Source organism: Pleurodeles waltl, chromosome 5, assembly GCF_031143425.1.
Source record: "Pleurodeles waltl isolate 20211129_DDA chromosome 5, aPleWal1.hap1.20221129, whole genome shotgun sequence".
NCBI classification, from domain to species: domain Eukaryota; kingdom Metazoa; phylum Chordata; class Amphibia; order Caudata; family Salamandridae; genus Pleurodeles; species Pleurodeles waltl.
In genome coordinates, this window is record NC_090444.1 from 1,355,461,923 (window position 1) to 1,355,488,730 (window position 26,808).

At 44.2% G+C, this 26,808-nt stretch overlaps 1 protein-coding gene across 2 annotated transcripts in view; it reads left to right on the forward strand.

Annotated features, from left to right (window-relative positions):
- The first annotated feature begins 8,420 nt into the window (after positions 1 to 8,420).
- The window catches only part of IBTK (inhibitor of Bruton tyrosine kinase), a 487,897-nt gene continuing 469,509 nt past the window's right edge, over positions 8,421 to 26,808 (forward strand). The window contains exon 1 of one of the 2 annotated variants that reach the window (XM_069235618.1): positions 8,421 to 8,536. The gene's annotated coding sequence lies outside the window, so the exon portion shown is untranslated. The remainder of the gene's footprint in view (positions 8,537 to 26,808) is intronic. The other variant, XM_069235620.1, reaches the window with a different exon arrangement.

A 26,808-nucleotide genomic window follows, 5' to 3' on the forward strand; every position in this document is an offset into this window, starting at 1 on the left:
AGCAACTAGGCCCAGACCCTTGCTAAGCTAAGGCCTAATGATTAATGAGCAAACTCCTAATACATGACTCTAATTATGATATGCTAATACAAATTCAAAACATTAGTACATAATTAATTCAATGTTAATAACTTTCATTAGTCTTCGTATACATTGGTAGCCACTCCCCGTGGGCACATTTCAAATGTGTGCATTATTTTCTATGTTAACACAATTTTTATGCAGCTTTATCACACAATACATTGCAAGGCTTTCATGTTAATATTGCTTTTGAAAAACACGCTCCAACAACCTAAAACGATATGCTGAAATAGAAATGCCAACTGCTGCATACAAAACCCCACAGGTTAGTTAGTAGATGTTGAACTTGAAATGTCAGTGAACCAGACACGCTGTTATTATTTCTGTCATAATCTCAACGGGATATCTTGCTTCTGAGGTGTGATAAAATAATGATTGCAGGCAATCTGATGAGATATTTAATTGCTCCTACAGTGCATTGTCACTTTAAATTTAAATTATTATAACACTGCATAGTAAACCTCACTTTTGGTGAGCACAGTGAAGTCTGCCTTAAATAAAATTAATTATTAATGTAATGTAGGAATTTCACAGTGTCTGTTGGCAGTGCTTGGCATACTTAAGGTTTGCACTGGGTAATACAGTTTATTTGAGGTCGACTTCAAATAAAATTCATTACCCAGTGCAAACCTTAAGTATGCCAAGAACTGCCAACAGACACTGTGCAACACCTACATCACATTAAAAACCAACAGGGACAGTAAACCTTTTGGCTAAACCGTAGGAGCAGACAGCTACAGGGCAGTAAATGTAAATCTTCGTGTTAAATATGCCAGTAAAAAACGAAGCCAGCTTAAACCCCTTTAATAACTACTTTTCTTGAGTAATGGTCGGAGACTGATAAAATGAACGACATTGGGCAGATCGCAGCCCACTGTCAAGATGACCTGAAACTAAACGAAAAATGTCCAAATAACAATACTGCTACTATTGTGTGAAAAGCGTGGTAGTTAACAAATAACGTTTTTGCACTGGTTGGGCAATTATTTCTGACTGCTGTGGAACCCAAAGAAAAGGTCTTGGATACTCTCGGAGCATTTAATGTGATTTGTGGGTTGAGAATTTAGAGTTTGCTTTGAGGGCGCATAGAGCATTGTTTATGAAGAATGTATAACTCTGGCACACTTCTTTGAGAGGTACAGTGCTAGGTGTCTTTCATCTTCAAATAATCTGTGATGGAGGTTGAACATGTTTTAGAGAACACTCATTTTTACACTAATCGTAATCCCTACACTGGGTGCAGCATCCATGTAAAATGTGTAACTTGGTGGGTTAGCCATGTATATTGTGGGCACTTCCAATGACCACAGGTTAAAGACTTTAGGAAGGTATGCTCTCTTGGCTATGTTGTGTGTGTGCATGGTGGTCTCGTCCCACTAGGAGCCTCATAGCTGTACTGCAGGCCTCAGGCTTTCCTGCCATTTGTCTCCCTCTGCAGGCTTTTACGCTCAGTTGTGTTGTAGACTTTCTGCATGTTCTGCTCCGCCTTTTAAACTAAATATCACCAGGTGCCATCCAGTTATCTGAGCAATGATTCTTGGCCTAAGCTTCATAAGCTTCAAACTGCTGGATGACTGATCTGTTTCTTGTAGCTTCTGATGTGAAAAGTGTTTTTACACATTTGAATTTGTGAATTTTGTTCATATGATGCATATTATTTTCTTGTAGTTGAATCCCACAGGTAGAGTCAATGGAATTATGCGATCATGCTACCATGACACTTTTTGCATAATTATAAATTTAGCAGATTTGCCACATGATGCAACATTTGCAGCATAATCTGCAGGTTTTAAAAAAAAAATTCTAGCTTTAATGGTTCAAAGGTTACTAAAAATGCAGCAACACATGTTGCTGCTCTGTAAAGGCCCTTTACAAAGCTGCCCTGGTCACCTTTCTGTTGACCATTGTTATATTTGGATGTTAAACTGTTACTAATGAAGTGCAACTAATACCCATACAGGGCTACCAAGTTTAAAAATGTTGAAATAATGAAGTGATACCATTATAAAATGTTATGCATTTTTCTACATAATTTGGCTTTTTTTTGCCTAATAATTTACCTGCTGCATAATTTGCTGCATAATTCCAGGGCCCCGTTCACAGACAACCTGTGTGATCGAAAAAGGTCTCCAACCCGCTCCATCATGACTCTTATTGATGTCAGCTTACTGCATATTCCTGAACTGAACTTAATTAACATGAGTTCCTGGTTGACCTGTAGGCGCATTTTTTATTTTTAGGTCTCGCCTGCTGCATCGACTGCATTGTTGATGCAAGTTGTATTGTTTATTGGTAAGAGGCTTGGGGTCAGATGTACGAACCCTATTTGCATTTCTTAGAGGTCTGAATCGCTATTAGGAAATGCAAACTGGGCTTTTCTTATGTACAAAGCCCTTTAAGGAATCGCACATTGTGATTTCTGTAGAGAGCCACCCGGACTCTCCTTTCATTTGTATTCAGTTCCACGTGTCAGGATGGAACGCAGAACCGAGATAATGTAATAAAGTACAGGGCTGCGCTGACGCAGTTTCTCCCTGAACGACGTTGCGCCCTGCTGAGAAGGCGTCGAGGACGTGTGCGGCCAGGCGGGCGCTCAGCTGATAAGGCAAGAAGCGCGCCGTGCCCAGATCTGTGAGGCGCGCCCCGCCTCCCTGCTGGAAAACAAAATCTCCCGACTGTGTCCCAGAGACCTGCAAGGTTGTGCCGCGGCCTGAAAGGCACACAGGCACTGAGAAAAGAAAAGGCTGCAAGCGGACTCACCCCGGCACTGAATCCAAGACAGCGCTCACACCGGAGGCCCGGCAGCACCATGTGGAGGCTGTGCGTGGCTCAACACACGCGCACACCCCACCTCCAGGCAGCACGCTGCTCGGGCTGTGCTCCCCAGGGAGGGGAACGCAGCACAGGAGCTAGAAGGGCAGGAGCCCCAGTCAAGTAAGAAGGGCAGAGGGCCCTGAAAAAAAAGAGAAAAAAAAAAAAGGAAGAAAGATATTCCTAAACAACAGGGGGCAGGAACTGGAAAAAAAAAAAGGAAAAGTGGACATTAATAATCAAGTACAGCCCCAGAGAAAAGAAAAAAATAATAATAAGAAGAGTATATATATTTTGACAAAAGGATAGAGGAAGGGGTACAACACATTAAAAGTACAGAACACTCCAGAGTAGGAAGAATACGTGTGGAAAAAAATAAAATAAAAAGACATACCACTACAATAAGAACAAGAACATCATGTGTGCCCCACCGCAGGAAAAACCCCAGTTGCCCGCGCAAGCAGGCGCCAGTGCTCACTCTTCAGTAACGCCGCTGCCTCCAATCAGCCAACTGATTGACCCGGACACAGCCTCGCCAAGGTGGTGCCTATGGCTAAACTGATTAGAAAATGACTTCTGCGCCACCAGAGAGATAGATGGAGCGGTGCGCAGATCTCTCATGCTGCTCATGGGAGGAGAGGAGCTGCAAGAACTATTTGATGCACTCCCTAACACTGGCGATTTCAATGCGGCAGTGGAAGCTCTGAACAAGCACTTTGACCCACAACTAAATTCAGACTTTGAGCGTTTCAAACTCCGGCAGGCTCAGTAAACTGATACTGAGTCAATGGACATGTTCTACGCACGACTAAGAAAGCTAGCAAGCTTGTGTGTAGGCCTTAACCAACAAGAGGAGATTAGAGCACAGATTATTCAAGGATAACGATCAAATGCACTAAAGAAGCTCATCCTACGCCAACAAGGTATGCCCCTCAACGACATCTTGGTGTTGGCGCGTTTACATGAGCTATCAGCGGTGAGGGCGGATGCCATGGCAGCAGTAAGGGGACAATCACTGGCAGCTGCGCCAACCGCACATCCAGTCCAGGTGAAAGAAGAGCAGGTAGATGCCATCCAAACTCAGCAACCCTCAGGACGAAAGGCGAATTTTGGCAGACAGAACGCACGGACCTGCAGAAGCTGCGGGTATGATCACAAACCACCAATGGTGTGCCCAGCGAAAGGGAAAACATGTGACAAGTGCGGCAAAGATAACCACTTTGCGAGAGCGTGTAGGTCAGGAAGAGGCTGGCAAGGAAACCAGAAAGGAAGGGACACCAAGGTTAGAAGCAAGACCAAAGAGACTAATGAATCTGGTGAGACCACGGCTCAAAGAACTCCAGTCTTCGAAGAGGATGAAGACGAAGACATTTTTGTGATCTCGTTCACCGGGGGGAGGCAACAGAAAAAGCGACCGCCACCCATGAGCAATGTCCATATCAACGGCAAATTGGCGACGGTGCTCATAGATACAGGAGCATCTGTGAATGTGATGGATGAGACTCTGTTCAGGCAGTTAACCCCTGCACCATCGCTTGCCCCAACTACCACCAAAATTTACAACTATGGGGGCAGCGAGGCGCTTTCTCTAAAGGGCACGGTGGAGGTGGCAGTGTCCAGCGGGCAGGTGTCAACACTGGCGAGGTTCTATGTGGTGGCTGGAGACCGAGGCACTCTGTTGGGGTGCCACACCGCGGAAGAGCTAGAATTAGTATTTTTTGCGCGACAAGTATATAACTCCCACGCTGAACGCTTGGTTAACGAATTCCCACAGCTCTTTGAAGGACTGGGGCGACTCAAAGGTAAAAGTGTCAAGTTACACATAGATCACAGAGTTACGCCCGTTGCCCTCAGACACCGACGCGTTCCGTTTCATTTGCGACCAGCCGTGGAAAAGGAACTACAGCTGCTTGAAGACCAAGGAGTGATCGAGAAGGACCCACACCATGGGTGTCGCCGTTGGTAATAGCGCCAAAACCCAAGCAACCTGGCACCATCCGTCTGTGTGTCGATATGCACCTCCCAATAAGGCCATCAAAAGAGAGTGGCACATAACGCCTACGATGGATGATATCATACCGGATCTGAATGGTGCACAGTGGTTCTCGAAATTGGACCTCAATGCAGGGTATCATCAGCTGGAACCTGACAGTAGGAATATCACTACTTTTTCAACGCACGTGGGGCTTCGGCGATACAAGAGACTGAGCTTTGGGGTATCTTCGGCCGCCGAAGTATTCCAAAATGTGATTAGGGAGACGCTCTCAGGGCTGCAATGGGTGATCAATTTGAGTGATGATATCCTCATCTACTCCAAAATCTGCAAAGAACTTCATCGACACCTCAGGGCTACACCACAGAGGTTATCGGAGGCAGGGTTAACACTCCACAAGAACAAGTGTGCATTCTATCAGACGTCAGTGGAGTTCTTTGGATATGTTTTTTCAAAAGATGGTCTACAAGTGGGCCCTCGTAAAGCGGATGCCATCAGTCAAGTGCCGATTCCGAAGAACACCACAGAAGTTAGGAGCTTCCTGGGCATGGCAACCTATTGTGGAAGGTTTATTCTGCAACTTGTGACCATGGCGGAACCCCTCAGACAGCTTACAAAGACTGGGCATCGTGGGAATGGAGCCCTATAGCAGACAAGGCGTTTGCTGACATCAAGACAGCGCTGCTAGATAAGTCAACGATGGCTTACTTTAACCCTCACCGACGTACTGAGGTGGTGGTAGATGCAAGTCCAGTAGGGCTAGGTGCTGTTCTTCTACAGGAGCAAAACCCCCAGGAGTGGTTTCCGGTTGCATACGCCAGCAGAGCATTGTCGTCGGTTGAATCCCGATTTGCCCAGATAGAACGAGAGGCTTTGGCAATTCGGTGGGCGTGTAAACATTTTCACTTGTATCTGTATGGTCAAGAATTCCAGGTGGTGACTGATCACAAGCCTTTAGTCACACTGTTTGCCGGGTGCCCTCGCTTGGCACCCCCGTGAATAGAGCGATGGACTGTTTTGCTGCAACCTTACCGGTTTATTGTCATCTATCGGACGGGAGTGAACAACCCGGTGGACTACTTGTCTCGCCACCCCTCCTCAATCATGACCGATGACTCTCAAGGGAAAGACGAGGAGAGCACGGAGGTATTTTTCAATATGGTAGTGCAATCGGCATGTCCCAAAGCCCTGAGTGTAAGAGACATTGTGGACGCCACCAAGGCGGATACGGCACTCAACCAGGTCAAAGAAGCACTTGATCACAGGAAATGGAAGCACTTCCTGGAAAAGACTAAAGTGGCCAATCATGAATGTAAAGCAGCAATGCAAGGGATGTGGAGGGTGCGAGATGAGTTGTCCACGGATGGGCAAGGACTGGTCCTTTGGGGAAGAAGAATTGTGCTGCCTCAGAGTTTGTGGACCAAAGTAGTGGAGCTAGCACATCAAGGCCATCAAGGCGCTGCAAAGAACAAGGCAAGATTGAGGGCAAAGGTGTGGTTCCCTGGCATGGACAGCCAGGTGGATGAATTGGTGGGAAAATGCCATTCCTGTGTAATCACATCAGGGGAACCACCTTGCTGTCCAGTAGTCACTGAGCCGGCTAGTTTGAAGCCATGGACAAAAGTGAGTATGGACTTTGGGAGCTTTCCGGACGTGCGGCTCGCCGTCGTCCTCATTGACTCTTGCACAACGTTTCCCGTTGTTGATGTTGTGTCGTCCACTGCATTTGAGAATGTGAGGCCGGTACTTCAGAAGGCGTTTGCCATGTTTGGCCTCCCTGACGAAGTCAGAACAGACAACGGCCCACCGTTCCATGGACAGGAGTTTAGGTCTTACCTAGAAGGGTTAGCTATACATCATCGCAAGGTCATGCCCTATTGGCCGCAGGTTAATGGGGATGTCAAAATGTTTATGCGAACTCTAAACCGAGCCCTCAGAATAGGTGTTGAACAAAGAGAAGACAGTGAGAAATGTCTACAAGAATTTCTGAGTGCTTATCGTCAGACCCCGCATAGTACTACAGGGTGTGCCCCGGCCACCTTGATGTTTAAAGTTCCCCCTCTGGATTGCATCCCAGCTGGTCCTCAATGGACATCACCCGAGCTGGATGTTGAAGCCACTCAGCAGCGCAGAGAACGTACCAATCGAAAGGCCACTGACGGCGAGGTCGATACAGGGGCTTTCAGGAAGGGGACAAGGTAGTAGTGAAGAATCGCCGGCCAGGAGGGAAATTCCAGACTCCATTTGAGCCCGAACCCTGGCAGGTCGTCAGTATGAGGGGTGCCATGGTGACAGCTACACGAGGCAGTCAGTGGGTCACCAGAAACGCATCACACTTCAAGAGAGCAGGGGCTCTGTTCATGTCCGGGGAGGATGGAGATGTCGACGACTCGATGTTTGAACCCATTGCTGAAGAGGTGCAGCGAGGGGATGCTCCGGTGATGGCACCTAGTGCCCGCCACCCTCTGGGTGAAAACGCCGGCCAAGAAGGATCCCTTCTAAGGGGTGGACGTTATCATCTACGCCCCAACCCGGTGCCGAACAGTCAGCTAAAAGACTTTGTACGTTGGGTTCCTAGGGGCCAACATGCGGTCATCGTTGTTTGCCCACCAACTGGGTCCCATCCCTGGGACGTTGTATCCTTTTATTCTGTTTGGTATTTTGTATGCGTATATCTCATCCTTGCGTTTTTCGTTTTATGGTCTGTTTTCTCTTCTCTTCTGTGTGAAGTAAAACATGGGAGGGATGTAGAGAGCCACCCGGACTCTCCATTCATTTTTAATCAGTTCCGCATGTCTGGATGGAACGCGGAACCGAGATTATGTAATAAGGTACAGGGCTGTGCTGACGCAGTTTCTCCCTGAACCAGCAACCGAGTGCACGCGTATTTATTATCGTCGGGCCCTAGGTGTGGCCCTCACGACGTATTAAAATTTCTACAGTGTATTAATATTAATATTAATAGTATTTATATTATTCACACTGGATACGCTCGACAGTGGGGCAAGTTATATCTTTTAAAATGGCCTGTTATGGAGAATAGGGACTTAGAATAAAACTCAAAAATGCGCAACATGAATCATAGTGACCCGCTCCCCACAAACACCTTCGGAGTGCTAAGAACGCACAAAGTTGCAATCAAGCACAAGACTCTTGTAAATGGGCGCTTCGGTCAAAAGTTACAACGTTTGAAGTACGATGGAAACTGTCAAACAGTGTGTGATATAACTTTACTGATATTTTGATGGACTGGCATTCACATGTTAGCCATGAAGCTCGGATCTAATCTGACACTGTCACACCGTGGTTTAAAAGAAAACAATTTGGACAGCAGCTCAGAAATGTTCTAAAAGCTGGAGAATACCGGCTCACTATTACTGGTCTACCTTTTCCGGAGCAAGTGTCAACCTTTTTCCGGTGCAGAAGCAAAGACGTGGATAGGTCATTTTTTTCGGGGCGGGTAATTTTCTAACCAATAGGAAGATTTACACTGGCGGAAGGTACCGCCCTTCAGCCTGTCAATCAGTTTAAACCCAGCTTTCTGATTACGTCCCTCCTTGTTCTTCACATATATGGAAGTTGGCTTGTGTTGAGTCAGCTGCGAAGTACAGGCTAATGGACCTTTAAATATCTTCTGCCGTGGGACGGGAGGTAAGACCCACGTTCTAGAAGTTCCTTTCTTATTTGAAAGAGTTGACATGTTTGCTCCGTGCGTCCGGGGACTTCGTAATTGTTCCCAGAGTACCTCGCTGCATCCTGACAGCTTCTGCACACATATTGCAGAGTCACAGGAGCTATATAACGCATAGAGCAATTGGGCACTGTCTCTCCAAATTATTTTGCAAAAAAAATAAAAAATAACACCGCGTCAATATTTGCACCACAACCACACAGCAAGCAAATAAGTGCATCCTAGTGATATTTTCATGGTTCCGTGGGTGTGTGTGTGTACCGCTTCAGTGTCTTGTGAGAAACCGTTCCTCGTCACAAAACAGACCTCTCCATTTAATACCCGCAGATTAATGTGCCCCGTAGTTATTAGTACGAGAGAGTAGTTGGGGGATGGAATCTTAGTGTTGTCATGCCAAGTAAAGCCACAGACACTTTTGTTGTGTTAGTCTAGTTGCTTACCGCACTAAAAGTATACACATTTTACGCTCAATTGTGTTGAAGGTAATATTTTCACTTGCTTTTATGTAAATACTCCCTAGGGAACTTATCAAAAGAGCTGCAGAATACTTGGAGTTTTAAACGGGACCAGATCATAACCACTGCTCTCCTTTGTCGGTAGGCCTGTTGCAGTATCTGACACTTCTAACTTGTTGCGAACCCTCCTGAAAATCTTATTTGGGATAGACTCCTACAGTATGTGACATGAGTATCGGTTTCATTTTATAATTCATATAGTGGGAATGTTTAACTCTGGAGATTAACACTGCTCGCTTCTATCAAAATGCTGTGCTATCAATGCCAGTTCTCCCTACGAATATAGTATGGTCTTTATCTACTAAATGACTTCAGTTTCATAAAGGCTGCAGCAGATCCTGTGCCGTATGCTGCATAATGGTACGGGGCATTCGTTTGCTGTATGCATAAGATCCATTTTTATTTTCCTAACCGCTCAGATCTGAGTTTGAGTAAGAGAATGAAAATGTTTCTAGCTATTATGATTATGAATCAGAGATCGCCAGTGGAGTGATCCAGATTGCTATGAGAAAATTAAGACCAATCCTATACCAGGTCTCTCTAATAAGATCAATCGATTTTTGAAACTTTGTTTGGACCAACAGCTACTGAGGGAGGACGAGTACATGTACTTGTGTGTGTTCAGACCTAGATATCCTTGTCTTTACACTCTACCTAAAAGTCACATAGACTCTCGCTCTCCTCCGGGCAGACCCATTGTATCAGGAATGGGTGGCCCAACAGAGAGGCTATCTGAGTTACGTCGATATCTTTTTACAGCCGTTTGTTAATAATCTCCCCTCTTTCATTAAGGATACCAAGCACATTCTTGGTATCCTGAGTGACATCACTTGGGAGCAAGGTATGACATTAGTGACGTTAGATGTCACTTCATTATATACAAGCATCGATCACGATTTAGGCATGACAGCCCAATGTCACTTTCTATACAGTCAATCGGCTAGCTTGTATGGACATACTACCATGATGTTGGATATGATTAGGATGATTTTAGATAATAACTTCTTCCTTTTTAAAAGTGAGTGGTTTCGTCAAAAAAGGGGTGTAGCAATGGGATCTCGCTTCTCACCAGCATATGCAAACCTCTTTATGGGGTTCCTTGAACATAAATTGATTTGGGGTCAGGAGGCACAAACTTGGAACTCAAATATACTATTTTGGGGTCGACATATCGACGACTGCATCATGATTTGGACTGGGGACATTAGTCAACTTAATGAATTTGTCAACTTTTTGAACTCCAATCATTTTAATATAAGGTTCACTTGGGAACACATTAAAACCAATATAACCTTTTTGGATGTGGAACTCTTCATCTTTCATGATAGGATTGAGAGTCGCTTATATAGAAAAAGTACAGCCTGCAATTCAATTTTGCACGCTAGTAGTGCACTTCCGAGACAACAGATTTACTCTATTCCCTATGGGGAAATGGTACGTGCCAGGAGAAATTGTAGCTTGAAAGTGGACTTTACTGACAATATTCGGGACATGTCGGCCAGGTTTAAGTTATGGGGTTACCCTACTGGTATTCTGGAGAAAGCATGTAGTAGAATTGGTCGCTTATCCAGGGCTGACACTTTGAGACATAGAAATAAATTATCAGATAGCAGTGTAAGGTGTGTAGTTGACTATACTCCTGCCTCAGTGGCCCTTCGAAGATGTATGAGAAAACACTGGCACATACTCAAGGCGGATACAACTCTCAAGGATCAAATATCTGATTCACCTATCTTTACTTATCGTAGGGGTAGAACACTTAAATATATTTTATGTCCCAGTTATCCACTGACATCTCAACAGGACAATTGGCTCACCACCCATAGCAAGGTTTTTTTTAAGTGTGGTCGGTGTGGGGTGTGTAAATTGAGCAGATCAGGGATTTTCACTTTTGACAGTCTGATGGGAGATACATTTTATATCACCTCCCACATCACTTGTGACAGCTGTTTTGTCATCTATATGATTGTATGTAAATGTGGTTTATATTACATTGGCAGTACTATAAGATCTCTTAAAGTAAGAATTAGTGAACACTATAGAGCTCTGAGACAGCGGGATGAGCGTTATCCCATTGTCACACACATGAGTAATTGCCCCAGGCAGACGGACACGCAGACTTTTGAATACTTTGGTTTTGAGATGGTCCATGCCAGTCCATGTGGGGGGAACAGGGAGTTAGAATTGAGAAAGAGGGAATGTCATTGGATTAGAAATGGGACTTAACTCAAACTATGAGATGGAATACTTTTTGGATTGATTGAATACTATTAAATGTATGGATACTTTTATACCATATATTATCTTATCCTTGCTTATGAGTGGATTCCCTTTTTCTGGACTATTATTGTGTTTTTTGGAATTTCGTAATCTGCATGAACTAATAATGATGACATAAGTTGTTTGACAACATTACAGCAATAAATACATTATATCTCACCTTCATCAAATTATCATGTAATGATATCTAGTGGCCTTCTCCATCTTCAAATGTCTGCTATAAGATGATATCTACACATACTGTTAACAGAGGTTATGCTTTTTACTTCCTTTTTGTCTAACTTATTTTTAACTAATACGCGACCTTCTAGTTTGATTTGTGGGGTAGGGACTGAGGCACAAACGTGATTTGACCTTAGGTATAGGTCACATTACCAATAGAGGGTAGATATATTTTTCAGGTATGTATGAGTATTAAATGCGAATGTGCATTGGTGATTGTTTTTGTTTGTTTAATGTAGTGGTGACAGTGACCCTCTTTTCTTAATTTTATTTTTATTTTTCCTTTTTTTATTCTATTCTGTCCTCTTCTGGTCTGCTGTTTATTTCAATTTTCTTGTGGTAGATTTTTTTTCTCTTACCATGTACTTGCGGGGAAGTGTGGCTGTCAATAGACACAATTATAGGTTACGGGGGAAGCGCTCGTCGATAGCGTTCCTCCTACAAAGATGGCGCCTGTGCTTTGCCGGTTTGATTTTTTGGGACGTCAGAAACGTAGCGGTCGTGCTTTAGCTTTCAATGCGCGCCAGATACGATGCAATTTAAAGAATGGCGGCCGATTGGAAGGTTTCTTTGCTTTCGGTCGTCGGAGCTGGCAATTTGAGCTCCGTTTTGTGTGTATTTGATGCAATTTTGCACTTGGGTGAGAGTCTTTTTTGTTATATCATTACTCATGCTGATATTACGGCTAACATTACCAGATGGCATGACCAGATCTGTTTACTTATCAACTTAACAGTGTTTAATCTATTGCCTTAGGTGTGGAGGACACTTATCAACTCTATATGTAGGCACATTTAGATGACTATTGGCGGGTAGGTGTTTTATGTTGGATTTTGGTGGGACTCATGGGTGTCTATATTTTTCTATTCGTTATTTTTCTTATATGTTTTACATTGTTTATTTGCAGAGTGGTTTTTATTAATTGGTCAAGTACTTTGGGATATTGATAGTTTCCGTACCTCACCTTATTGAGGTATGATTTAAATTGTTTTGGGTCACTGTATATACATCTTGGGAGTTTTTGGCACACAATTGGTGTTTATCTTGGGTGCGCACCGTTTTGGTTTTGTTTTTTTAGTAAAGTTTGGTTCTTTAGTATTTTTACAGTTATTATATTGTTTGTGATTGCAGTTGCTTGGACTCTATTTTGAAACAGTATCACTATTATATGTTTTTTCGCGGGTTGTGCCTTGGTTTCTCTATCTCACTTTCACACTGGATGGGGCTAATACACGGGTCTATGTGACTATTAGATTGTTGTAAATAGACTTAATAATGGGCTCTTGATTTTGAGTTTGAATTTGATAATATAACTAATAAATTTTGTTACTTGCTATTTGTGGTAGGTTAATTTATATTAGTCTTGTAAGTTATGTATATTGCATGTTGTGATTTCTGTTCATATATGTATATGTCTTATGTTTGATGTGTTTGTCAGCCTTGAAAAAGTCACGGGGAGCACTCACTCCCATGACGAAACACGTGTTGGCTGTTTCATGTTACATTAAAAGATGGATTCTTCACTCAAACGAATTCCACTGGATTTTTGTTCATTTGCATGCACAATGTGATTTTTAATTACTGAAATATAAGTTTACAAACTTTGTAATATTGAATGCTATAGTCCTAAACTCTTATTCGAGTGCCTAGGTCTCTGTTATGTAATGTTTCTAGCTTGCACGTCAAGAATTTTCAATTGTATTAAGGACACAGAGGCGAGGATTATGCTTTCTCTTTCTTTACTGAAAGAACAAAGCAGCCAATAAATGTTTAGTTAAATCAAAAACTACAAAACCCAACATTCCCAGTAGTCCATTACGACCAATACCTGGTCTACAGTCCATATAAATGTCCTTGACTCTTAAGTCCTTCCTCTTTCTTTGCAACAACATAAACTACCTGAAGAATCAAAACTTGAAACCAACCAGAAACTCCGTCTAGGACTCCAACCGACCACAGTCCAACTGTTCTGATCATTGAAACATCAAATCCTTAGGCATTCTTGGTATGCTACCCATTAAAGAAAAAAACAGATCTGTAGTGCCATATATAGAATGTCTAAAAGGGTGGGAAATCATGTTAGATACATATATCAAAAATGCATCACCAATTTTGATACATTAATAAATGAACTAAATATCAAACATATTACTTAAATACATATCACATAAGGGTGGGATAATCCTTGCCTCTGTGTCTTCAATAGAATTGAAAATTCTTGACACGCAAGCTAGAAAATCTTTCATTCTATGTCAGGACCAGAGGCTTCGGATTATGCTAGTTCAAAGCCGATCCACGACAACCAAAGCTACATCTACAATAGGGTTATGGTAAAACACTTTAAATGTTGTATCAGAAGACCAATCAGCCGCATTCATTATGTCTTCCAAGCGGGAACCAGCTCCAAAAGTCTTAGAGGCCTTAGCCCCTCTCACGGAATGTGCCCCAAAGGAGGAGACCTCAATTCCAGCTTCACTCAACAACAATTTGACCCATCTAGCTAAAGTGGCTGATGATACTGATGAAAATGGTCTCTGTAAGGAAATAAGTAATTATCCTCGAACATCTCTGCGAAATTCTCGAGTGCAATCTTCGTATGCCTTTATACATTGAACATCACATAATTTAGGATGATGTGGAAAAGCTGGATTAGATATACTTTTTGAAACAGTCTTAGTACGTCTTGAAATGGAAAAGGAAATGCCGAAGGAATAAATGCTCTTCCTGCTAAGTCAAGGGCTCTTGTATCCCAAACTCTTCTGTATGAAATAAGACATAGTAAAATCTAAGTTTGGCTGACAATTGCTTACTTGATAAATCTTCATTACATGGCCAGTTTCTTAGAAGACAAAGTACAATGTTAACATCCCATAGAACTGAATATTTAGGCAGAGGGGGCTTAACCATCCAGATGCCCCTTAAATGCTTACAAACTAACGGGCGTTCGCCCACCGGTTTGCCGTCAACATGAGGATGCCCTGCTGAAAGAGCTGACCTGATGTTATTGATAGTCCTATAGGCTAACACCTGCGTAGCTAGATCTGATAGAAAATTGATAATCATGCTAATGTGGGCCCCCAGGGAATCAATACTCCGTTCACTGCACCAACCCATCCATCGCTTCTAGGAAGTTTCATACCTTCTATGAGTGGAAGGTGCCCAGGAATGGGATAAAAAGAAGATAGCCTCTCTTGAAACATTCATCATTTGCCAATGTCCCCTGAAAGTCTCCACGCCATAAGGGACAACAGGCCCTGCAGTACTACAGTAGAGGATGAGGTAGGTGTCCCGGATCCAGAAGCAACGAGGGAAACAACGGCTGATGGATCAGGCGAGCACAAGACAGTGCCACCGGGAACCACGACTGAGCTCTCCACGGAGGTGTTATCAAAATGATCTCCGCCCCCTGTCTCCGAACCTGAGAGAGTACTCTGAATCATGGAGAAGGGGGGGAAAGGCGTACGATAGAGAGGTCGTCCAGACCTGAAGGAAAGCATCCGTCGCGAGCACTAACAGATCCAGCATCCAGCGGTAAAATAGAGGGAGTTGAGAATTGAGGCGAGACGCAAAGAGGTCTATCTCACACTTCCCCCAATGATTCGTAATAGTCAAGAACACAGACTGGTGCAGCTTCCAGTCGCTGCCTTCCCTCAAAAACCTAGAGTTCCAATCTGCTATCACATTGGAATGTCCCTGAATGTATTTTGCCATTACTGAAATCTGATGATGAAGGCAAAAATGCCAAAACTCCTTGACTACCTGACAATCTCTGCCATTATTGACCAGGTTACGCCCAAATGATTGATATACCGCACCGCCAAGATGTTGTCCATATGTAACATTATGCAACAACTGGCTTTATGGGGAGACAGAGAGCAAATTGCGAAAGCTCCTGCCAGAAGTTCCAAACAATTGATTGTGGAGCGAGAGTTCCACTGGAGACCACCTGCCCCCGTCTCTACTGTCCCACATCGTGCACCCCAGCCGCATTGGCTGGCATCCAATTCTATGACTATCTCTGGAACCGAGGTGAAAATCGCTCTTCTGTTCCAAGCATCCATGTGCTCCAACCACCAGAATATCTCTGCTTGAGCCTCCTCTGTCAAAGAAATCTGCTCTGCATAACTTAGACTCTTGTGTAGATGAAGACTCTTTAGTCGTTGAAGGGCTCTGTAATGTAAGGGGCCTGGAAATATTGCTTGCATAGATGAAGCTAGAAAGCCTAACAACCTTGCCAGAGTCCCCAAGGATATATTCGGAGAGGCAAGGTCTCTCTGTAACTTTTCTTGATCATAGAATGCTTCGCCAGAGGAAGTCACAACTGTGCCTTGACAGAATCGACCTGGAAGCATAAGAATTCTATACGTTGTGAGGGGATGATGATGGATTTGTCTGAATTTATCAAAAAACCCACATCTTGCAATATTTGGTTAGTCCAATTTAGACAAGAACTAGCTCTTGTTTGTGCCATAATCAGAATACTGTCTGGATAAATAATTAGACATACACCCCTTTCTCGAAGACATTATACTACAGGACGTATCAACTTGGTGAAACCCCAAGGGGCTGAAGACAGACCAAAGGGAAGGACTGCGAATTAGAACCATAGGTTTCGCCAGCAAAACTGCAGGAATCTGCGATGTGGCTCGAAAACTGGTACTGTCAAAAAAGTGTCTTTGAGATCCAGACGCACCAGCCAATCCCCTTCTAACAACAGATCTCTTAAAAGATTAATGCCTTCCATCTTGAAATGGTGATAGATTATGAAGGAATTGAATTCTCTTACATTGAGAACCAACCGATACCCTCCTCCTTTTTTTTTTTTGCACGAGAAAGATTGTGCTGACGAATCCTGAAGGGTGCAACTCTGTGGGTACTATCACCCGTTTCTAAAGAAGCGAAGCCACTTCCACGTCTATGAAATTGCTCTCTGTTTGGGAAAAAGGGAGCGGAGAAGGAATGACTGTCTGGGAGGGGAGTAAAACTGATAACCCATCACAGTTTGAAGGATCCATGGATCCTGAGAGATCTGTCTCCAAGCTTGTAAATGCTCTCTTAGCCTGCCCCCCAAATAGACTTCGGAGAAGGAGATTATTCTCACCTGTTGCTGCCAAGTCTGGACTATTGTCATTTCCTCTCTTTCCACCTCAATGGGTACTACCTCAACCTCTCCTGTGGGAGGGGTAGAATCTGGAAGAGGCCTGGTAGGAACCACGGCCTCTGTGTGCATAAGTGGCGGAGGCCTGATAAAATCCACAGCCTGACGCTCTGCCTCTATAGCCTCTGAGAAAAAGGCCACCACTGAACATCGTCTTCATGGAGGACTGAGCCTTGTCCAGGGTGGAAAAAGTGGAAATGTATTTCCTGAGGTCCTTAACAAATTTGTCTCCAAATAAGAGACCATTAGCCAGAGAACCTGGTTCGGAGGACGCCAACTCTACTAGCTTGGAGTCTATCCTCATCGAAAAGGACTTGCGTCGCTCCATTGACATGGCAGTTGTCATTGCCGAGGAGGCAAACGGCTCTTTGCGCCCACTCCAGAACTTCCTTAGGATCTAAAGGTGAATTATTCTCTTTGGCCTGAACCACTAACTCAAAGATCTTCATGAGAGGACCAGAAATATCCAGAAGTTTATCCTGACAGCCTCTCCAGGCTCAGTCTAATCCCTTTTTAGGATCTTTTGTGGATCTCTTAAGAAAAGTGGCCATACAAGGGTCTAATTCTAATGTATCTGCCACTTTGCCCAACAAGGAAGGACAGGGGCACTCAGAACACAGTGTGTTGCGATAATCCTTGCCAGATCCCTTGCGTAACCTGTCTTGGACATAGTGCGCCACCTCCACAGAGGGAATTCACTCGGTGGATCTCGGATGAATAATACTCTCCGGATCGAAAAACAGGTTCCTCTGAACCGATGTTTTGTCAGATGAATGATGGGATTTACGTTTCCTCTTACCCGACACCTTGGGTTCATCTCGATCTCTCCGAATCAGAGGTATGAGAAGCATAAGACTGAGAGTCCGCTTGACCCAGCATACCTTGAGAGTGTAATTCTCTAGGGATCTCAGATATTTCCTGTTCATATTCATGGTCTCTGAGGACCGAAGAAGCCATCGGGGATAAGATCCCTGCCGAGGATCTAGGTCCTCCAGAACCCTTCTGGATCCGACTCACATCTGCAATCATAGTATCAGGCACTCTAGCATGAGAGGGTTTGCTCATCAATTCTCTCTGTCCAAAGCGCACCAAAAGCTAAGTAAAGGGCTTGATAGAGTTTTGCACATGGTGACCCAGGACCTGTAGCAATCTTTTCTCCATCTGATTATCATAGGGCTCCTCGGCCTCTTGCTGATAAAATTAATCTTCTTCTGCATAATAAGCCATCTCAGAGATGCAGAGTAAAGAAGGAGTTCAATAAGGGGTGGGAAGGAGCCCCAGCAGGTATCAAAAACGGAGAAAAAACTCCAGTTTAAAGGAGAGAAAACTCTCAAAATGGCCCAATAAGAAGTGGAGGGAGCACCTGCCAAACTTCCCTAAGGCAAAGCCTTTTGTCGGTATTTACCACTCCGTTGGGCATTCTCAGGGGAATAAATACGCTTGCCAAGACGCATGCTCCACCGCTGACGAGATCCGAAGCTTAGACGCCTAGGAACTCCTGTGATTTGGAAATAGAGATAGGACTAGTCTCTCTGAAACCGGCACTTGAGCAGCTCTACAGAAGCCGCAAATAACCCGACCGAGCATGGGGAAGCCCAGAAGGGAATTCCCAGTGCTTGGCCGGCGTCTCCGGCACTTCTGCGCTCGACGCACATGATCTCAAAAAGGAAATCAAAATTGCGCGGGAGCCACACACCTCCAAACTGGAGTTAACAAGTACCGTTCACCCCTGCTCCTGCTCCACAGCCATGAACAAATAAAGAACTTCTTTAAAACAATCACTGTTAAATAAGACAATGACAATCACTTAACTAGTGGCTGCAGCAGCAAAGAAAAAGGAAGGACTTAAGAGTCAAGGACATTTATATGGACTGTAGACCAGCGATTGGTGAGAACGGACTACTGTGAATGTTGGGTTTTGTAGTTTTTGATTTAACTAAACGTTTATTGGCTGCTGTGTTCTTTCAGTAAAGAAAGAGAAATCATAATCCGAAGCCTCTGGTCCTGACATAGAATTCCTTATACGTAATTCGAAATTTGTAGTGTCGCACATGATCACTCACCAAAAAGATGTCCCTCTAAACTTCTGACTTCCTGGCATCTTTTAACATAGTTGTCAATTTCTACAAGGACATTATTGAAATTGAAAACCGTGCATGACACAGCTGTTGCATTCCATTTGTAATACAGAGCTTCTGTGCCTCAGACCAATTTATCATCATTGCAACTGCGCGTTCACACCAAACTCTCACCAGGATACCTCCCCCTCCCCCCCCCCCAGTGGTTAAGGTCTCTACATCTATCAGCTCCTCTCAAAATGTAATTAGATGACAGTGATATAACCCACTGGCCTTTATTAGGTGCAGAGATTATTTACTTCGCCTTAACTTTGTACTGTGACATTATGAAACGAGCTGTCATGCCAATGCTGCTGTTGTTTTCCAACTGCCCTGAGACTGAAGCTAGAGCCCAGAGCCACGGTTGTATGATGGAACCACGCATGCTGGAACCACACGTGCCTTAACGCAATCAGAACAACCACTGAGTTGTTTTACGTATGCCTTGTACTTTAATTTTCGTTGTAAAAGCATGCCTATGAAAGGCATGTGTGGAAAAGGCATCTGTGGTTCTGTCATATCACCACTAACACCTAAACAACACTGGGGAAAAAAAAAGATAAAAAAAACTCCTACTCACAACCTCCCCATGCCCCCTCCTCCATCTAAAAAATAAACTACCTGCCCTGAGGCCTAAAAAATAAATAGATAAATGAAACTCCCCCAAACACCCACCCCTAAAAACTAAACTACCACAACATTCCCCACCCGCCCTGAGACCTAAAACCTTGCCCCAATAAGTAAACTACCCCAAAAAAGCCAGAAAAAAATTAAACTATCCCGACCTCCCCCACCCACCCTGAGCCATAAAAAAAAATACTCCAACCCCCAAACCTATAAACGAAAGCACCCCAACATCCCTGCCCCACCCTAAATCCACCCGACCGCTAAAAACTGCCCACCAACCCTGCCCCAACCCAACTTACCTCACCGTGTCCTCTCCCAATCCTCCCTCCTCTTCTCTCCTCCCTCCCTTCCTTTGACTTCCCCCACCCCTTTGAAAATAAACTACACCACCCCCAATAAAACAAAATATACCCAAATCCCCTACATCGCCATTAAAAAAAAAAATAAACCTACCCCCACCCTAAGCCCTTAACCCCTTAGCTGCTGGGCCGTTCCCCCCCCCGGTGCTGAGCCCTTTTTTGGCTATTTGGGGTAGTTCGCGCTTAGGCCTTCATAACTTTTTATGCACATAAGCTATCCACGCCAAATTTGCGTCCTTTTTTTTCCAACATCCTAGGGATTCTAATGGTACCCAGAGTTTGTGTTTTCCCCTGAAATACCCTAGAAATTAGCCAAAATACAGTGAAAATTTCGTTTTTTTCCCCCAAAAAAGGGAAGAAAGGGCTGCCGAAGAAGGCTTGTGGTTTTTTCCCTGAGAATGCCATCAACAAAGGGTTTCTGGTGCTGAAATCACCATCTTCCCACCTTTCAGGAACAGGCAGACTTGAATCAGAAAACCACATTTTTCAACACAAATTTGGCATTTTACTGGGACATACCCCATTTTTACTATTTTTGGTGCTTCTAGCCTCCTTCCAGTTAGTGACAGGAATGGGTGTGAAACCAATGCTGGATCCCGGAAAGCTAAACATTTCTGAAAACTAGACAAAATTCTGAATTCAGCAAGGGGTCATTTGTGTAGATCCTACAAGGTTTTCCTACAGAAAATAACAGCTGAAATAAAAAAATATTGAAATTGAGCTGAAAACAACAGCCATTTTTCTTTATGTTTTACTCTGTAATTTTGTCCTGCAATGTCAGATTTTTTTAAAGCAATATACCGTTATGTCTGCTGGACTCTTCTGGTTTCGGGGATATAAAGGGCTTGTAAGTTCATCAAGAACCCTAGGTACCCAGAGCCAATAAATGAGCTGCACCCTGCAGTTGGTTTTCATTCTATACTGGGTATACAGCAATTCATTTGCTGAAATATAAAGAGTGAAAAATAGGTATCAAGAAAACCTTTGCATTTCCAAAATGGGCTCAAGATAAGGTTTTGAGGAGCAGTGTTTTTTTGCACATCTCTGAATTCCGGGGTGCCCATACTAGCATGTGAATTGCAGGGCATTTCTCAAGTAGACCTTTTTTTTTACACACACTCTTATATTTGGAAGGAAAAAATGCAGAGAAAGATAAGGGGCAATAACAATTGTTTTGCTATTCTATGTTCCCCCAGGTCTCCCGTTAAAAATGATACCTCACTTGTGTGGGTAGGCCTAGCTCCCGTGACAGGAAATGCCCCAAAACACAACATGGACAAATCCCATTTTTTGACAGAAAACACAGCTGTTTTTTGCAAAGTGCTTGCCTGTAGATTTTGGCCTCTAGCTCAGCCGGCACCTAGGGAAACCTACCAAACCTGTGCATTTTTTAAAACTAGAGACCTAGGGGAATCCAAGATGGGGTGACTTGTGGGGCTCTGACCAGGTTCTGTTACCCAGAATCCTTTGCAAACCTCAAAAAGTGGCTAAAAAAACACGTTTTCCTCACATTTCGGTGACAGAAAGTTCTGGAATCGGAGAGGAGCCACAAATTTCCTTCCACCCAGCGTTCCCCCAAGTCTCCCGATAAAAATGATACCTCACTTGTTTGGGTAGACCTAGCGCCCGCAACAGGAATGGATCACACAAGGGTCAATGGTAGTCCTTGCTTGAGGTCTACTGTTAACCCTGGAGTGATTCATTCCTGAAGCAGGCACTAGGCGCAGGCACACAAGTGGGGTTATGTTTTTATCAGGACAAGTGGGGAAACACTGGGTGGTAGGAATTGTGAGGATCCATGCAGATCCCTGGACTTCTGCTCATTGGAATGCAAGGAAAATTAGTTTTTTGAGCACATTTTGTGATTTCAAGGGGATTCTGGGTGAAGGAAAACTGGTGAGAGCCACGCAAGTCCTGCACCCTTGGACTCCCCTGGTACTAGTTTGTTAAAGTTAACCCACCACTCACACTGGTTGGTTTTAGCACCTCCAGAAATTATGGTTTCAAAGCATGATTACTTATCAAAGTATCTGAATATTGAAACCAAGCCTTCTGAAGGTGGGCCATAAAGCCGCGTCCAGGCACCAACCTCTTTATGGTCCATTCACACGCCATTCACGCACAACCAACCAACCATTTCATATCGCCAGCCACGGGCCCAATCCAACCAATCACTGCACTCACATTAACTTTCCGCTGCCAGACAAGGGCCCATCACATTCACACGCCACAGAACGGAATACGTTTGACTACATTTTACCACCTGTCAAGTAACTGCCTCCTTCTTCCTTAACCTTACCAAATGCATGCATAACGAACCTTTACTAATGACTCCTGACACAAACACCTGAGGCTCAGGAAGACATGTTTTTCATTCGCCTTTAATGCACTCTCTGTGCTAAATCCAACTCCTTCCAGTTTGTGGATGCAAGTTGGGGGTGTCCGAGTATGCCGTACAACGCGATTCCTCGAACTGAGTGAGCATATCTACCTTTGAAACTAAGGGAGACATGCTTGGGATTTCTCATGATGTTCCCTAAAGAGAAGGTCATAGGATATGAAAAAGGGTAGTGTTTGGTACATAGGGGAGTCCATAAGAACGTAGCATATGTCCCAGCCAACATTATGTGCAGTGATGGGACTATAATGCACTTATACAGCAAACTGAACATCTACTAAGTTCTGATGGAGGATGAACATGAAAAGCAGGTCAAACACTGACCTATACAAGTCATTCTCCTTCAGTGCTGGGAAGGCACCAATGGGTTTGAATCCATAGGTGTAGATGATGTACACCTGTACTACCTTTACTATCTGCCTTCTACCTGTGCAATAACCCTGTGAAGGCACTCCTACCATAAGCTTTCCTTACCCATCCATGTCTCTGTTCTCATCAGAGTCCTGGCTAATCCTGTATAATAGCCAAGTGAACCTATACTACTTTGTGGAAGCAAGTTGGGGGTTTCCAAGTATGCCGTACAAAGTGATTCCTCGAACTGAGAGAGCATATCTACCGTTGAAAGTAAGGTAGACATGCAGGTGAAGAAAGGGTACTCCGTGGCAATGTGGCATATGTTCTGTCCACTAGTATATGCAGTAGGGGGAATATAATGCATGTTAATTGGACAGAACACCGACCACGCCAAAAGGAAGTCCATGATGAAGTAAAATTCTGTGGCTCCTTGCCTAACGAAGCAGTGGCCCATGGACGTTCGGTATCCATGCACTGCCACTGAAAGGATTACCCAACGGCAGCTCAACTTCAGTCGATTTCCCAGAACTTTGCTTTAGTATGATACAACGTAAAGCAAGTAGGGATACAGAGGCCTGGTTGTGATGGACACTGGGGACAGTAATACCGACTCTCCTGCCGCTTTCCATGCTTCGAGCACACTTTACAGCGACGACATGGACGATCCTTTTTGGGTGTTTTAGGAATGCGATCAGCAAAGTGTCGCTCCTGCAGCCTTGCCACATCCTCCAGAACATATGAGGTGGAGGCTGCTGCTTCTTTTGTAACAGCAGTGAGGCTTTCAATTACAGACAACTGGAAGTCAAGGAAAGTCATGAGTCTTCCTGTGGTTGTCTGACGGTAAACAACATACACATTATATGTTGCCATCTGAATCAGGTGGGTAAACAGTTTCTTGTACCAAGTGCGAGTTTTACGACACGCATTGTATGGTTGAAGAACCTTGTCGTTCTTGTCCACTCCGCCCATGTACTTTTTGTAATCGAGTATACAGATGGGCTTGTGGACTTCGGCCATCTGACCCCAAACCGTGATGGGAGAAGTGCTCTCATCATGAATTGTAGTGAGCACGTATACATCACGTCTATCTAGGAACCTGACTGCAAGCAGTTCGTTAGAACGCAATGCAGTACTCTGTGATTTCAGGAGCTTCTTGCAAACAAGCTCCCTCGGGAATCCTTTGCGGTTACAACGAACTGTACCGCAGGCCGCAGTGCCAGCTTTGTAGGGCTCACTGAACAGCTCTACTCCTGTATAGAAATTGTCCACATAAAGGTTATAACCTTTGAAGAAGTGGCTGGACAAGTTCCTATACAATCTTACCTGTAACCCTTAACGCGGGAGGGCAACCTACAGGGTTTAGGGTAGAATCCTTCCCTGTATACACTCTCAAGCTCTACACATAGCCAGTAGAGCTCTCACACAGCATGTACAGCTTTATGCCATAGCAAGTTCTTTTGCTCGCAATGTACTGTCTGAAAAGCAGCTATCCTTTGTACAGGATCAAGGACTCATCGACTGCTATATTCTTTCCAGGAGTATAGATCTCTGGAAACCTGACAGACAAATGTTCCACGACAGGCTGAATTTTGAACAACCTGTCATGATCATGATGGTCCCGGGGCAATGCAGCAGAATGGTCATTGAAATGCAGCATGCGCTGCAGTAACAAAAAACGATCTCTGCTCATGCATGGTGCGAAGATGGGCGTTACTCAAACCGTGTGAGTCGTCCAGTAGGACTGCAAGGTGGGTTTCTGCACTAACCCCATTTTGAGCGTAAGGCCCAAAAATATCTTCAACTCTGCCAGCGAAGTGGGAGTCCACTGGCGTGCCCTAGAACGGGGCCCTAGAGTGCCTCCGCGCTCCCTCAGAAATTGCTCTGCACGCAAATTTGTTTGCTGCACAACTTTCTGAAGGAAGTCAACATCCGAAAATAGATAGATGTAGTCGACTGGCAAAAGGTTAGCTGTATCGACTTTACATCCAGCGTCACCAGTAAAAGGTGGAATTTGGGGCTGAACCAAACAGGGGGGCTGCCAAGAGAGCACTCTCTCTGTGCTTGCGGCAGCAAGCACGTGCTCTCTGGGTTCGGCTAACCCAATGTGGTCCCGCTGCCCAGAATGTGCTTGCGAAGGGACAGCACGGATGTCGTCATTGTCTCCTTCAGACTCACTGGAAGTGGTGTCGTCGGATGGGACTCCGCCAACTGAAAAATCACTCCTAGAATCTGCCCCATTGTCCTCTCCCTCAGATGCTGTCTCAGTGTCTGCTCTCTCAGTCTCTGAGCCTACATCAGAACTGTCGTCCATAACCCGAGTTAGGGCTTGATCAGCAGTCATCCAACGAGACGCCATCTCTGCAACTGGCTAAACCGTCCCTCTAAATTACTAGCCTACGTAGAAGGCAAATAGTCACAAAATTGCTTGTGGGTATGTTTGTTGTGTACAATAGGAAATGTCGTCACCTTACCTTCGCTTCTTCTCCAATTCTGCAGATTCTCTTAAAGCACTGAAAAAACAAAAAAAGAATGTATTACTTCACCTTACCACACACCCTGTGCAACAGTCATTTTTGGTGCTTTACCTCCTCTTCTAATTCCCTCAGTACTACCCAGCAAAAGTGCCACTCATATCTCCATAGTCCTCCTTGCATTACATTTGTTTTAAAGCGCAGGTAACGCTTGCCTTTACTAATCCACTCAGCTAAGTACATATAAATGTATCTACTTTGCAGCAGGACAATAAACCATCTGCGGTACTTTATGGCAACTGCCACTACAGAAAAGACATGTATGTATGTATGTGTATATATATATATATATAGTGTGAACAAGAATCTCGCCGCACTCCACGAGGTTCAAATTGGCATCTTTTATTGCAAGCAACAGCCACGTACGCGTTTCGACTCTCAAGGAGTCTTGATCACAGTAAATGAGTCCCTCTTTCCTTTCATTGTTTATACTTGCAATAAAACATGTCAATTTGAACCTCGTGGAGTGCAGTGAGATTCTTGTTCCACAAAATATTTTTGAGGTTGCTCTCCCGCATCACTGAGCACCGGCAGTGGAGTGCGCTGCACAACAATCTTTTAACCAATTTGTGTTGCATGCATGTGTATATATATATATATATATATATGTATATATATGTATGTTTAGAAACAAAGTGGTTGAAGGGTTGCTGGGCGGCACACTCCACTGCCGGTGCCCAGTGACAGAGAAGACCAATCTAAAAATTATGTAATGCCGAAACATTTCACTGCACTCCACGAGGTACAAATAAACGTGTATTTTATTGCAGTCAATAACCACCAACGTGTTTCAACTCACCAAGGAGTCTTGATCACGGTCCTTGTGGAGTGCGGTGAAATTGTTCACCATTATAAAACAACACTCAAAAGAAAAACAAGCATTTACAATACAGCGGGTCTCGCATCTGCTCGAGTTAGAGCTATTAGCGTTATAAACTCCTAACCCAACTTTTCTTGCCACATAAATTGATAATTGAAAGTTAAACTCTTTCACATAAAAGAGCCGATTCACAGCACCACGGCCACCATGAGCATCAGGTGAAGAGATACACAAAAGGAAAAGAAGTTCGCTCGCAGTTAAACGTAACAGCAAAAGTGCAATTAGCCATGTACCAGGGGCGATGGCCAAGGCGGTAACAAAACCTCCTCAAGGAGGGACAAAGGTAAACCATTTTCCAATGTAATCAAAGGATTTTTGAAGGGCAAGCCCACGAACGAGTACATATATATGAGAGCGTGAGAGAGAAAACGAGACACTCATGTCACAAACTTTTTTTTTTTCATACATGTGTGCTTGCCCTTGGCAAAGCACACATGTATAAAAAAAATAATGGCCCCATTGATGGTCACCCTAAGGGCTGACCACCAACAATTTGTTTTTGTTTCTCCTGTTTTTACCCTGGGGGGGCAATCGGCCCCCCCAGGCAAAACTACACATTTTTTCTTTGCCCCTGGGGTCGGCCCGTGTTCTAAGGGCCGACCCCGCCATTTTGTTTTCATTTTTTTTAGTTAAAATAAAATAATAATTGTGGGGGGCGCGATCGCCCCCCAAAACAGTGGGAATAAATAAATATTGCCCCAAAGAAGATCCCTGGTGCCTAGGGGCATTTCCTGGCCATGGATCGCAGCTGCGCTGCGATCCATGGCCAGGAAACGGTGCCAGGGAGGCAT